This window comes from Myotis brandtii, unplaced genomic scaffold (genome assembly GCF_000412655.1).
Source record: "Myotis brandtii unplaced genomic scaffold, ASM41265v1 scaffold399, whole genome shotgun sequence".
Taxonomy (NCBI): Eukaryota; Metazoa; Chordata; class Mammalia; order Chiroptera; family Vespertilionidae; genus Myotis; species Myotis brandtii.
The window spans coordinates 1,178,709-1,194,721 of record NW_005365325.1 but is presented as its reverse complement, the minus strand read 5'-3'; positions in this window follow the sequence as shown (position 1 = coordinate 1,194,721).

Sequence of the window (16,013 nt, the reverse complement as noted above, 5' to 3'; positions counted from 1 at the left end):
CCATCCCCTTGGCCAGCCAGGCCCTATCAACCCTGATCACCAGCCAGGTTGAGGGACCCCTCCCTTGCATGAATTCGTGCACTGGGCCTCTAGTAGAAGTCTAATACAGAATAGATTCACTGCCCTAAAATTCCTCTGTGCTCTGCTGGTCCATCCCTCCTTTTCTCTTAACTCCTGGCAACCACTAATCTTTTATTGTCTCCATGGTTTTGCCTTTTCCAAAAAGTCATATAGTTAGAAACATACAGTATGGAGCCTTTTCATATTGGCTTCTTTCACTTAGGAATATACATTTAAGTTTCCTCTGTGTCTTTTTTATGGCTAAATAATTTTTTAAAAAATTTTATTTAAATGCTGAATAATATTTCATTGTCTAGAACCTCATTTATCCATTCACCTACTGGTGAATTACTTCCATGTTTTGGCTATCTGGACTAAAACTATTATAAATATCTATACTGGAATACAAGTTTTCATATGGACATATGTTTTCTACTTTTTTAGGTAAATACCAAGGAGTATGATTACTGGATCAAATGGTTATTAAAAATTGATTCAATTTCTTTAATAGTATAGGATTATTCAGATTGTCTATTTCTTCTTGTGTAACTTTTTAGAAATAGTGCCTTTCAAGGAATTGGTCTATTTCATCTAGAATATCAAATTTGTGGGCATAGAGTTTTTTATAATATTCCTTTTTTTGTCCTTTTAATGTCCATGGATTCTATGTTAATGTTCTCTCTTTTATCCCTGATTTTAGTAATTTGTGTCTTCTCTTTTCGTAGTTAGCTTGCCTAGAGACTTACCAATTTTATCGATTTTTTTTTCAAAGAACCAGCTTTTGGTTTCATTGATTTTCTCTATTGATTTCCATTTTTTAAATTAATTTATGTTCTAATTTATTTCTTTTTTTCTGCTTACTTTGAATTTAATTCATTTTTTTATTTTCCTATAATGAAAACTTAGATTATTAATTTTAGATCTTTCTTTCTTTCTAATATAGAAATTTAATGTTATAAATTTTCCTTGAAACACTGCATCACACATAAATTTAAAAAATGATATTTTTCATTTCATTTAGTTAAATATATTTTTAAATTTCTCTTGATGTTTTCTTCTTTGACCCATGTATGATTACAAGTGTGTTGTTTAAACTCCAAATATTTTGGAGCAGGTTTTGTATAATTTATCTCCCTTTAAGTTTGATAACATGTGTTTTATGTCCTACAATGTGGTCTTAATTGATGAATGGTTCATGAGAGCTTGAAAAGAATCTGTATTCTGCTGTTGTTAGATGAAGTAGTCTAGAGATTTCAATTACATCCTGTTGATTGATGGTGCTGGTAAGTTTAACTATGGCCTTACTGATTTTCTTTCTATTGGATCTGTTTATTTCTGATAGAGAGGTATTGAAGTCTCCAAATATAATAGTAAATTTATTTATTTTTTCTTTGCAGTCCTATCAATTTTTGCCTCATGCATTGTGACACTCTATTGTTAGGCATATACACATTAAGGATTGTTATGTCTTCTTGGAGTACTGATTTCTTTATTAATATGAAATGCCCCTCTTTATCTTTGATATCTTTCCTGTTCTAAGGTCTGACCTGTCTAAAATTAATATAGATACTCCTGATTTCTTTAATTAGTGTTAGCATGGTATCTCTCTCTCTATCCATTTACTTTTAATCTACCTGAGTCTTTTTATTTTTAAGTGAGTTTTTATAAACAAGATATAGTGGGGTATTTTTTAATATACTCTGACAATCTGTGTCTTTTAAGTGGTGAATTTAGACATGGTGAATTTAGACAATTGCCATTTAAGGTAATTATTGAAATAGTTGGGTTAATATCTACCATATTTGCTACTCTTTTCTATTTATTGCTATTGTTCTTTGTTTCTATTTTTGTCTTTCTCTACTTTTCTACCTTTTATGATTTTAATTAAATATTTAATATGATTCCATTTTCTTTCCTTTTTTGGTATATCAATTGTATTTCTATTTTTTCAATGGTTGTACTAGGGTTGTAATATATGTTTATAACTAATTCAAGTCCACTTTCAGATGACACTACATTGCTTCATATATAGTGTATTTTATAGTAAGAAAATGTTTATTTCCTCTTCCTATCTCTTATATCATTGTCTTTCATTACACATAAATGTAAGCATACATAAACATATATACATACATAAACATACATAAATTAACACATTGTTGCTATTATTTTGAACAAATGTTTATCTGATAGATCAATTGATAATTTAAAAAGTTTTATTTACCTTCATTTATTCATTCTCCAGTGTTCTTCTGTTACTTACATCGATCTAAATTTCTGACCAGTATCATTTTCATTTTCTCTGAAGAACTTCTAACATTTCTTTCAAGGCAGATCTACTGGCAACCAATTTCTTCAATTTTTGTTTGTTGAGAAAATCTTTATCTCTCCTTTACTTTTGAAGGATAATTTTGCAGGGTACAAGATTCTAGTTGGGTATTTTTTTTAATCACTCAACACTTTAAATATTCCACTCTCTTTTTGCTTTCTTGTTTTCTGAGAAGTCAGATGTAATTGTTTCTTTTGTTCCTCTATAGGTAAGGTATATTTTTCCTCTGCCTTTTTTCAAAATTATGTTTTATTTTTTATTTTTTGAAGTTTTAATGTGATATGCTTACATGTATTTTTTTAAATTTTTATTTTTTTTAGCATTTATCCTGTGTGATGTTCTCTGAGGTGCCTGAATCTTTGGTTTGGTGTCTGACATTATTTCTTTTTTCTTTTTTTTTTTTTTGGACATTATTTCTTATTCATTATTGCTTTAAGTATCACTTCTTTTTCTTTTTATCTTTCTTTTCCTTCTGGTATTCCAGTTACACATATTGTTACAACTTTTGTAGTTGTCTCCCAGTTGTTAAATATTGTGTTTTTATGTTTCAGTTTTCTTTCTTTTTCACTTTTGGTAGTTTCTAATGTCACATCCTCAAACTCAGCTGTGTCCTCAGCTGTGTCCAGTCTACTAATGAGCCCATAAAAGACATTTTTAAATTTCTGCTGCAGGGTTTTTGACATCTAGCATTCTCTTTTGATTCTTTCTTTGAATTTCCATCTCTCTGTTTATATAATCCATTTGTTCTTGCATATTGTCTACTTTCTCCCTTAAAGCTGTTAGTATATTAATCATAGTTTCAAAAAAAATTCTGGTCTGATATCTCCAACATTCTTACCATTTTGACTTTAGTTTTGATGCTTGTTTGGACTCCTTAAACTGGGGGGTTTTGTCACTGGTTAAGACTATTAGACCAAAAGATGCTCCTACAGCTCTTATATTTAGGAAATTACAAGGGTTTTAGGAGCTTTGTGCCAGGAACCTGGGGCAGAGACTAAGACATATATTTGCTTTTATTTCACAGGGGGCTAGCAAGCTTTCTGGGCCTCTTTTATAAAGCACCGATCCCATTCCAAAGGGCTTCACCCTGTGATCTAAGCACCTTCCTATCACCTCCAAATACCATCACATGAGACATTAGGATTTCAACCTAAGAATTTTGAAGGGAAACATTCAGACCACAGCAGTGAGATAGATAGGAAAGAGTGTGTTGCCTTCTTTATACTAGTACAGTATTTGGCTTCCTGACAAGCCAACAGGGCTGACTTTATTTTCTGGCCTAAACCCTCCTCAAAGATGTACTTTTATTGTTAGAATCAAGGAGTTCCCCGGCCTAGTGGAGAATAAAATATAAGATCCTTTTCAGTCTAATGATCATCTATACTCATAAAAGGGTAATATGCTAATTAGACCAGATATCTTCAGGACATCTATCAGGACATCTTTCCGGACAAAGCCACGGTGGCAGGGGCTGAGGTAGAGGCGGTTAGGGGCAATCAGGCTGGCAGGGGAGGGCAGTTAGGGATGACCAGGCAGGCAGGCAGAGGTGGTTAGGGTCTATCAGGCAGGCAGGGGATCAGTTAGGGGCAATCAGGCAGGCAGGCAGAGAGGTTAGGGGCTATCAGGTAGACAGGGGAACAGTTAGGGGCAATCAGGCAGGCAGGCAGAGAGGTTAGGGGCTATTAGGCAGGCAGGGGAGCAGTTAGGGGTGGTCAGGCAGGCAGGCAGAGTGGTTAGGGGTGATCAGGCAGGCAGGCGAGCAGTTAGGAGCCAGCGGTCCTGGATTGCGAGAGGGATCAGACCTAAACTGGCAGTCGGACATCCCCTGAGGGGTCCTGGATTAGAGAGGCTGCAGGCCGGGCTGAGGGACACCCTCCACCCACCCCACCCAGTGCATGAATTTCGTGCACTGGGCCTTTAGTATTATATAAAAGATGGTACATGAACATGTAGCAAGGCTTGCTAACTTAGATGTTGTTGAGGAATTGCTGTTTAAGCTGAGAATTGAAAAGTCAGTAGAATTTAGCTAAGCTAAGAGTATAGGAGTGGGGATGGTTGGTGCAACTTTTATGGAAAGCAAACTGAATACATAGTGGAGTGACTTTGAGGATGAAAGCCTAATTTGTAACAAAAGCTGAAAAACCAGTATGACTGGATCTTTAGAGAATGATGGGAGATAGGCTGGGAAGATAAGCAGAGGTTAGACCAAGGAGAACCTTACAAGTCACTGAAGTTTTAAGCTGAGTGACCAGGCACTTAGCAAATATTGTGATTGACCATCACAATAATCTCAAAGTTGAGAAACAATTTCAAAGTTCATACATTTCCTTGAACTTTGATATGGCAGACGCTATTTCCATGGCAACAGAACTGCAGTTGATTTGAGGCTAGCAACATACCCCCAGGGGATGAAGCAAAATAGATCTAATACAATCATGTCTATTTTCTTCCTGTTTGCCAGTTACTTATTATCTCAGCTTCCTCTGTGTTGAGGAATAGCCTATATATAGCCTGTATTTGGCCAATCGGATGTAAAGGAAGTATGGTGAGGGCTTGTATTAGTTTCCTATTACTGTATTTCTGTAGCAAATTACCACAAACTTAGTGCCTCACCACAAAAATGTGTTTCTTTGAAGTTCTGGAGGCCAGAAGTACAAAAGAGTCTCATTGGGCTAAAGTTGAGATTTCAGCAGGGCTGCTACCTCTGGTAACTCGACAGAATCAATGCCTTTTCTAGCTTCTGGAAGCCACCTGCATCCTTGGTTTGTGATTCTTTCCTTACTTCATTTCAACCTCCTGCCAGTCATTATATCACCTACTTCCCTTCTGTGTCAAGTCTCCCTCCAGACTCCCTCTCATAAGAACAATTGTGATTATATTTAGAGCCCACCCAGGTAAGCCAGGTTAATCTCCCTTCTTAAAATTCTTAACTAAATCACACATGCAAAGTCCTTTTGCCATAGAAGGAAACATTCACAGGTTCTGGAGACTAAGATGTGGACATGGTGGCCATTATCCAGCCCACCAATTGGCCTCTGGGTAAATTTTACTTCCTGGCAATTGGAGAGTCCTCTCTTCAGTATCCCCTTCCATGCTAGAAATTTTTGGGAGAAACTTACTTTTTTGTAGCTGTGCCTTTTCATTAAAATTTTTTTAATTTTTCACCATTATTGAGGTATGATTGCCAGGTAAAAATTGTATATTTTTAGGTGGTAGAATATGATTTTTTAATATATTTTTATTGATTTCAGAGAGGAAGGAAGAGGGAGAGAGAGATAGAAACAGTAATGATGAGAGAGAATCATTGATTGACTGCCTCCTACACGCCTTCTACTAGGGACTTAGCCCACATATTGGGTGTGTGCCTTGACCGGGAATCAAACTTGGACCTTTTGGTTCATGGGTTGATGGTCAACCACTGAGCCACACTGGCTGGGATAGAATATGATTTTTTAAAAATATGTTTTTATCTAGTTCAGAGAGAGGAAGGGAGAGGAAAAGAGGAATAGAAACATCGATGATGAGAGAGAATCATTGATCAGCTGCCTTCTGCTGATGTTGTTTTTTTAAGGTGTACAATGTGATGATTTAATCTATATATACATTGTGAAATGATTACCACAATCAAGTTAACACAGAACACTTAAGATCTATTCTCTTAGCAAATTGTAAGTATACAATACAGTATTATTAACTATAATTATCAGAATTTAATCATCTTATAACTAAAAATGTGTACACTTTGACTAGCATCTCCTCATTTTCTCCATCCTCCAGCCACCAGCAACCACCATTCTACTCTACGGTTATTTCAAGTGTGCATTTTTAGATTCCACATAGAGGTGAGATCATACAGTACTTTTCTTTTTCTGCCTGGCTTCTTTCACTTAGCACAATGTCCTTCAGGTTCATCCTTGCTGACACTTTGATGCCTGGAGGTTCTGTAGCCATTTTATAAGCAGTATGTGATCTCAAAGAATGAAAACCCCACACACTGAAGACAAAAAGAACCTGTGTCCTTGAGAGCAATGCACAGAACCTTGTGTAATATGCCTCCAGATTTCCTGTTAGGTGAGATGATTGTCTTTTCTGTTTATGCCAAAGTTAGTAGATATTGTTACTTGCATCTGAATACTTGCACCCTCAGGGCTCCACTTGACAAATGAGTTTTGGTGCAGTTTGAAGCCAGGAAAATGTTATGATCAAGATCTTAATATTAATATAGAAACAAAGACTTCCAGGGATAGAAGTAAATAAAGAGTACATTGGAATCAGCCTCTTTATTTTAGAGATTACTAATTTGAGGCTCTGAGAGGTGATAGAGTTCTGCAAAGTCAATTAGTTCACAACTGGATTGTACTTTTATCTCCTGGCTCCTGATTCAATAATCGCTCCTATGAAGCCTTAGGACAATTGAAATGGTAGATTTGAGGGGGAAAAGGCAAAGAACAAATATATTAGGCTTCCCCCGGGGTGCAGGCTTTAACCAGGTTTCGAGTTCTTCTAACATGATACAATTTAAGGAGAGCTCTTGACATTCAGAGGCAAAATTTATATTTAAAAGGCTAAGATCGTGACATATTAAAGCACTCCAAGGATGTGGGCAGCGAATACCACGAGTAACTGATGGTTGTTATTATACAAGAACAAATAAGTTGAATCTCTGCAATTAAAGGTGGTCCCATGTCATTGTTGCTCTTGGGGAGGAGTAGGCACCTGGATTTCTTTTTTTCTTAGGACAGCGCTATCCAAACAAAACACGGTGTGTTTCATCGCCCATAATGGAAAGTGCCCGTCACTCCTTGAACATCATCATATGGTTGGTGGCCGGTGGATAATGGAGCTCGAGTGTCAAGGTGACTGGCTTTCAATGCACACAAAACTAAAAATTATAGACCTGTCATTCCAGAGGCAGGCCACAATTAGCTGTCTGTGCAACTTGAAATTTCCATTTTGCCAGCTGAGTAATCAGTTGAAGGGAGGTTTTCATTTTGGGTGTATTTCTGAGTCTTTTGTGTGCCCATCTTTTAAAATGTGGATTTTAAAGTAAATAAACAGTGCACTTAATCAAATGGAATTCTTTCTAGAAACACCCCTTTCCCAAACATACTGGCAAACTCCAATATTGTTATAATAGTAATAACAATAATGTGACAAAACAATATAAGCCTTGGCTATTTTATTTAGGTTTAGTAAAAGTTCAAGCTAAAAAATAAGAATCACGCCTTACTATCTGGGGATCTAGGGATGAGAAACAGAAACTGGTATTTTGGCAGCAAATAACTTGATAAAGTCACCAAGCAAGAAGTAAAATCAGTACTAGAAATCAAAACTTGGGAATTTCAGTCTTAGAAATGCTCACGGACTCAAAACTGTCCATTTACCTGCTTTCTATTTAGATCTGGTTTCTCGTTCTTCATCTGAATTCTATCTTTCCTCTATTCCAGGCTTTTAGAGATAGAGAAAATGATGCCAAAGTGAGGTCTATTGGAAAATTGTATTACAATTTCCATTCAATTGCTGTGAATACAGTAAAATCCAGTACTCTGCAATCTCAGATCAGACTCTGGACCATTTAGTTGAACCTGGATCTTCTCTGCCCTCCTTGTCTCAGGCCCCCAGTCCACATTAATCTCTTACTCGGATGATCCCTGTCTAAATTTAAGTTGCCAAACCACAAGGACATAAGTGAAGTTGACAATCAATACGAACTAAGAGCAGGTCAAAAGTCTGAGATCAGAAGTCTTTTAGGGAAATTCTCTCTACAAGTCTTGGAAATCTCATGATTTTATTGAACTTCTGTCCTAGTTTTGATTATTGGGAATGTTAGGAAAGGTTACAAGGAATAGAAAAGATTTGCCTGACATAGTAAAAGAACTAAATTTGTATTGTATTGAAATAGGTCCTAACTAGACTGTTGATAATGAAATATTGACCATTCTATTGTTTTGAATGACCAAGTGTCATATATTTTACTGCGAATTGATTTCTGAGCCTCAGTCAAGGAGTGATTGAATTTACGAATAGAGTCACTCTATTGTGTAACTCAGATCATCCTACAACAGCAACTGAGATATAACCTAGAATTTGGTGCATGGTTTCTCTTTAATTTCTCTGTTTTTGTCAGTGTATGTATTTAGTTTTTAAAGGACCAAAAGACTTTCCTTTTCATCTCTCTAGAAAAAAAAAAAAAGAAAAAAGGATATAACATAGGACTATAGGCGCTTTGACAATCTATTTTACAAGACTCTAAACCCATCAATAGGTTAATATTCTGTCTTTTGCTTAGGAAAATAGTAAGCTTTGTCGTTGATTCCTAATGATTAGCACAAAAAGGGGAAAGCTTTTCAAAACCAAGATAGAATCTCTTTAATTCCAGAAGTATCCATTTAAGGAATATAAACTGTGAAGATAAGCAAAGGGGATTTTCTCTAAAGAAAATCATTTTCAAATGAACAGAACAAGCAAATGTGGACTTAATTAGGTGGAGTCAGATGGCTATTAATTATTCACCTTTCCAGGCGAGAATGGCGTTGTTGCCAAAGAAATGAAATAAGGCATGCTGCTGGCTTCTTTCCCTTTCTTTCTGTCGCTGCTGCTCTGCTCTGGCGTTGGTGGAAGAGGAGATAGCAGGAGGCAGAATGAAAATCTGCCTTTCCCTTCACAACTGGGGCAGATTGCCTTTGGAAAAGGCAGTTCCCTCCATTTGAATGAAATGTTACTATCTGCTTTGAAACATATGCTTGGAGCATACACATACTCACATGTTATACTCTCTTTAATACTTTAAAAATAGCTAAATAAAGGTTGTCTTCATTTTCATATATTCTAGACTTGGGGATACTAGCCAAAGTGGCCAATCATTCAAATGGATGATAATCACACAAGGATTAAATCTGTTTACTTTGCACAATCTCTTTTAAAAGCATTTGTTAAGCATCTGCTCCCAGGTAACATTTGCATGATGCATATGGACCCTATAAATGAAATATACTTGAAACCAGCACAATAAATGATCAGGATTTATCTGAGTACCAACATGGTGTTAGTTCCAAGTGGCAAAAAGTGGGGTTTGAAAAAATCTAGGGATAAAACTTAGCAAATTTGGTTTCTAGTCCTGATGGTGATAGTGACTACTTGCTACCTACCTCTCAATATTGGTCAAATTATTTGTCAGGGTGTATATGTATGCTGGGTGGTGATGAAGTGTATGACAGAATGGGGCTGGAGGGAGTACAGGCAGAGAAAAAGTCACCAAACCTGAATAGTGTTTCTAAGAAGTGAAATGACTATGTTAACATGCCTACATTCGAATTATACTCGTACTGTGCACCTTTTTAATTCTTTAGGTCAGCGGTTCTCAACCTGTGGGTCGCGACCCCTTTGGGGGTCAAACGACCCTTTCATAGGGGTCGCCTAAGACCATCGGAAAACACGTATATAATTACATATTGTTTTTGTGATTAATCACTATGCTTTAATTATGTTCAATTTGTAACAATGAAATTGGGGGTCACCACAACATGAGGAACTGTATTAAAGGGTCGTGGCATTAGGAAGGTTGAGAACCACTGCTTTAGGTAACCAAATGTTAACTGCCTTCTATCGCCAAGGCAACCAGTACCCATGAAGACAAAGTGACTTGCCCCACATTGGACAGCTTGTCAATAGCAAAGCTGGAACTAGATGCAGACTCTAAGCCTCTGATTTCCTGGGTCGGATACATTTTTTCCTAAACGAGTTGTTTTAACCGTGGGACTCTGAAAATAAGCAACCTTTTCAAAGTTGCACCAAGTTCCTTGTGTGTTGTTTCAAAGAGCTCCTTTAAGAGTTGAAATAACTGTATCATCTTAACAAGACCATTATAAATTTTAATCCAGTATAGAAAAATGTGATTTAGTTATATGTTAATTAAACCATCTTTTAAATTCCATGACTATAAAGGAAAAGAACTGAAGATATATAGTTTAAAAATCCATTCTTTATTCAAAAACAAATTGCTGGGGAAGAGCTTATATAAAGAATAGGAGTCAAAAACAGTGAATCAACTTGTGCAATGGCTGTTTAGGGAAGATTTCTTGGCAGAGCTGGGAAACTGCTCAAAGAAATACTTATTTGTAGATATGTGCCAGAAGTTTGTCTTAAATTTAAATCAGCTATTATTTTTTAAAACAGTATTCCTTTTGGTAAAGTTTAGGAATCATATAAGAAGTGTCTCTTTCTTAGGGAAAAGAGTCAAATTAGACAACAGTTTTCTTAAAAGATGGAAAGATCTATAAAAAATATTGTGTCACACTAAACGTTCTATTTCTATTAAATATAAGAGACTTTAGTCTCTAAATTAAGAGAATTCCAATGCACCTCTGCAAATATATATTTTTTTTTATTAGTTCCTGCATTTGTAAGAAAGGTAGGTGAGTCAGAAACAAAAGAAATGCTATGGGGAAGGTTATTTGTAGACAATGTAATGAATAAATTAAGCTACAAATTAGTTCAGTACTAATAATGCATTCTACTTCTCTTCCAAATCTCAATTTATTACTATTTTGTAACAGACTCTCTGCATATTATAACTCCCTGATGCCGTGGTATTGTTTTTCAGGGGAAAAGTGCCATTTTTTCCCCCAATGGACTAGAGGTTAACAGAATTTTACAGCTTAGTTAAACTATTCCTTTTGTAGTTCCAGAATTATGCCATTACTATAAATTTTCTTAAAATTATGTGTTCATGAAGATTGGCCATTTAATGAATGTATTATCCTTTATTAAGATTATAGGTGGGCTTATACCCCATACTGAAGTGGTCATAAAATAATATACTGATTGCTAAGTCACGTTAATATTGAAAGCATATTGTGGTACATCTTAAATACCAGCATTCTTAGTCCTCTAGTTAAAAACAAAAAGTCATGTAGTAGTGGTTTATCTCTCCCTCCAACCCTCCCTCCCGCCCCCGCCCCAATTCATCTGGCTAAGTTTTGTGGGGCTCTTTCTTTTCATGAAAAGTACTGTCACATCATGTGCGTGTATCTTTCACGGGATCTGAATTGCATGTGAATTCTACCTTGAACAGATTCCCCAAACTGGAGAAGGGAAAATGTCCCCCTCCTGAATATTTTAGACTCGTATGAGTTCTCTAATATTTTTGTTTTTGTGCAAGGCCTCTCGTAAGGCAGCCTGGAGCCTTAGACGCTGACAGCCACCATTAGCATTAATGCTGTTCTCTTATCTCCCCTCTGCTCCCCCCTCGCCCTTTCTTGTCTGACGGTTCCCTAACATCGTTGACAAGGCTGACACCACCAATCAGCTTCGACTCAGCAAGGTCACTGCTCAGACTTGACTCGTGATTGGCTGCTGCGCTTCAGCGTGTTATTACTGTCTGATTTGATCGGAGGCAGGGGGTGGTCTCCAATCAAACAGAGAAAAGGTCCTAGAGAAGGTAATTAAATCCTGTCAGAGGCAATTATCGGTTCCAGGGCCATGACTCTGGCCCTGAATGCAGATGATCTGAAACTGTATTCTTGTAGAAATTCAAGAGGGCTCCTGGCAGGGTTCAGCTAGGCATAAAGGAAGCAGCAGGCTTTCTGCAAACAATGCTGCTCTGTATTTTGAATCTTTCTGCCTTTTCCCCCCTGTCCCCGAAGCCTTCTGTTTTCATGATCAAAAATATTCCTTCTCAGGTCACATTCTCATTAATTTAGTAGACAAGGTTTTCCTTTCTTGTAGTAAATAATGACAAGTTTTACCAAAGAACTTCTGCCCCCAACACGGGCTGTAACAAACAGCCTTTATCAAGGCAAACCAAAGCATTCAAGGGAAGGCGCCAATCTGTAGTCTAGGGCAAGGGAGAAAAACATTTAAAGCCTCGAACAGGGATGTCCTGCCCGAGGTGGACCCTGCCCTGTCTGTTTACACCTTACCATAGGGCATGATGGAGTTTGCTGCTGTGACAAACCTAGAAGTTTCTCCAAGGTAGTCTGGTGATGGCAGCATGCATTTAATGGCTAGAGTTTTTAAAAGATAGAAAAAGGCTGCAGCAGATTTCAGTATGTGAAAATAATGCCTTTCCACTCCGTCCCCTCCCCCCCCAAATTTTAAAATGATGCCTGGAAAATGGAAACAGAAAGAAAGGAGCACAGCATTTTTTATTGGAAAGACAAACACTTAAGTGCACTTTTGTTCATATATAAACAGAAGACTTCAGTTTTGTTCTCAGTGTGATTTCTCTTAAACTGTCATAAAAGATGCTTTGAGCTCTTCTGGCAAAACTCAGTGATTGAGCATCGACCTATGAACCAGGAGGTCATGGTTGGATCCCCGGTCAGGGCCTATAACCGGGTTGCAGCCGAATCCCCAGTGTGGGGCCTGCAGGAGGCAGGCATTCAATGAGTCTCTCTCATCATTAATGTTTCTATCTCTCACTCCCTTTCCCTTCCTCTCTGAAATCAATAAAGATATATATATATTTTAAAAAGGTGGTTTGCAATGTGCTTTTTGTCCAAGAACCCAGCACTAGAATGTAAACCTCTCTCCAGAGTCTGAAAAATATTAATTGTCTTAAATAGTATCAATCAGTTTAGCATGTGTGAAGGTACATAATAAAGTTTCCATATCTTCACTCTGTTGGCTTTAACAGACTTTCTGAACTATTGCACTCATAAATGTCCACTTTCCAAATGGAGAGCCATGATTCCACGCTTTGTGTTTTGTAAGCATGCATATTTTTTTTCAAGAATTAAGATGTTCCAAACACCATTAAAACAATTTCTGCATTGTTGCTGATGAAACAGTTTCACCACTAGGGTTTCTCCCGAGGGAACAGTTAACTTTCCTCTAATCTTGCTTGTTTTCTTTCTTTCTAAAACACCATATTCCTTAATATGTCTGACTTTGTTTTCTTGAAGCATAAACAGATGCTTTAAGCAAAACATTTTTAAAAAGTAGTCTCTGCTACTAGTCCATTACTCAGGATGAGGTATCAGGCTGGGAAAGAAATTAGAGGAGAAGATGTTAAAAACAATGAAAACTGCTTTGGACACTGGAGACCTTAAAAAAAGGTCTCAAATCCAAAACTGCACACATGACTGTGAAAATGATGTGCAATTCATCCCATATTGTGTTTTGGGAACATCAAAGGTTTCATCAACTTCTCTAATAAAGATAAAATAGATATGTAGATGGGAGCAAACTGCTCAGGAACCTGGCAGCATATTTTAGAACCAAGGTTCGCTGCTGTTTCAGAACCATTTTGCTTTTCCTCTGTTGGAGTGACAACTCTGTTACATTTTGAGCTGGGGTGTATATTTTTCTTTGGCTGACCATTGTATATTATTGCGGGGTTAGTTTATTTGGTTTAGTTTGGTTTTGTATTGAAGGGGCAGCTGTTTTAATGAAGACACCTCTTCTGAAAGAAATCCTTATCTGTGAAGAAAAGAAACAGCTTTTGTAAGTAAAATTTTTAAAAGATTCAAATATTCCCCCCTGATAATTAAGATCAGTGGTTCTAAAAGAGAAAAGGATCACATGTGCTTACTTACTGAGGAGCTCTCTCTACTCAATGTGTCATTATTGCCTTTGCTCCAGATACATCTTTCAAGCTCCCCCACTAGAGTGGGAGCTACTTGAGGGCAGGGATGGTATACCTACTCCATCTGGTATACCCAGAAAAACCAATAAATAGAAGACAGTATCACTCCACAGACCTTTACAGGACACCCATAAGGGCCTCTGTGAGATGGGAACCACTTCCAAGTTGAAATCCTGGTAATGCTCAGTAACTATATATTTAATAAAATAATTAAACAGGATTTAATCAGAGAAAGGGGCTAACTAAAATGTCCTGTTGTGGAGTGGGCCCCGATCTGACAGCTGTTACCTAGTTTAATTGGTGCTCTAAATAAAGGTGGAAGCTTCTTTGTGCTGTTACTTAATCCTGTGGCCATTTAAGCCCCGACCATTACAATAGCCTTCCTGCATAATAGCTGAGGCCATTAGAATCATAAAGGTGGGCTGTCTGCATGATGTGCCTTTAAAAGGTTTGTAAACAGAACTCTCCAGGAAACAGTGTGTTGTTTTCAATATTCAAATGCATCTTAAAGTTGACAATGTTTATGCAAAACCAAGAAAATAAGTTACATTTACAGTATCTCATGTTTGGTTGCTTGGTTCAGTATTATTGGAATGGGAGGAGAGGATTCACCTTTTAGCTAGTCTTTTCCAGATTTCTGGTGAGGTTCCTACTAACACCGCCATATAAGTACAAAGCCCATAGGGGTACATTTTCAGGATGGTGCATAAGGGAACAATAATTTATGAACAGTAATAAGAGCAGGGTATGCAATATCCCTGCCCAACACCAGGAAAAGTGTACCCCACTGATTGCTGAGTGCACTGAAAATACTTGAGTAAATAAGATAAAAGCCATCTGCAGTTCCTTATTTGTAAGTTGGAATTCCTCAAAAGCAATTGGAAAAAAAAAAAAAAAAGACGTGACATGAAAATCACTATTAAGCAATGTGTACTAGAACTGTATATTTTTTAAAACGGGGGTTGGCAGTGAAAAATTAGCTGGGCCTTCTACATAGGAAATGAAAAAATTAACTTTCACTGTTCTGTGATGTTGCTATAAATTTGCTATGTTGCAAGCTGCATACGGACCCCTCAAGGGATCTGAAAAGTTATCAGATTTTATTAATTTATTGGCTCTGCACTGAGGTATATTGTAAACCAATTTTAAGTACTTCATTTCGGTATTTATTCACTGCTTACTGAAAGAAGCAGCCTTTCCTACAAACCCTGAGGGTTTCCACAACCAGTTATATTATGGCTTTCCTTATCCTCAGGATGTGAAATATAAATACATTTAAATGTTTTATTTGATGTTTCTTAAAGGGTACTACCTTCATTCTGATTTGCAAAATTAAGGACATATTCTCTCAGGGGTAGTATCAGGTTGTGGATTGCGGGTGTAATTGATGAAGGATCCCCTTTTCCTATTTATAATAGATGCCAATTTTACTTCCTTCTTTTGGAGAAAAAAAATCAGAAAATGTGGATGGCAGAAATAGTAATTTTAGAATGAGAGTGAGGTTGACTAAAAAAATATTATTCCATTTTTATGTAACATTCAAATTTTATGGGTATTTTCTATGCTAAATCCGGTAACTCTGCTGCCTGACCCACAGTGATATCTGGAGCCACAAAGCATAGGCAGATACAGAGGTTCTCCAAACATGATGGCCACTCTGAGTGTCAATATGAAAATTGTCCCTTGTTCAAATTTCTACTAAGAATTTAGAAGTTAGTTTTGTGCTTCTTACCTTTGTCATCTCTTTTTTAAAATTCTTTATTGTTTAAAATATTACATATAGTATTACATATGTCTCCTTTCCCCCATTGACCTCTCCCCAGCCATCCCCACCCCAGCACATGCCCTCAACCCCTAGTGTCTGTGTCCGTTGGTAATGCTTATATGCATGCATACAAGTCCTTTGGTTGATCTCATACCCTCTTCCCCCTTCCTTCCCTCTGAAGTTTGATGGTCTGTTCGATGCTTTTCTGTCTCTGGATCTTTTTATTTTTAATTGATTAAGGTATTACATATGTGTTCTTATCCCCCCATTGC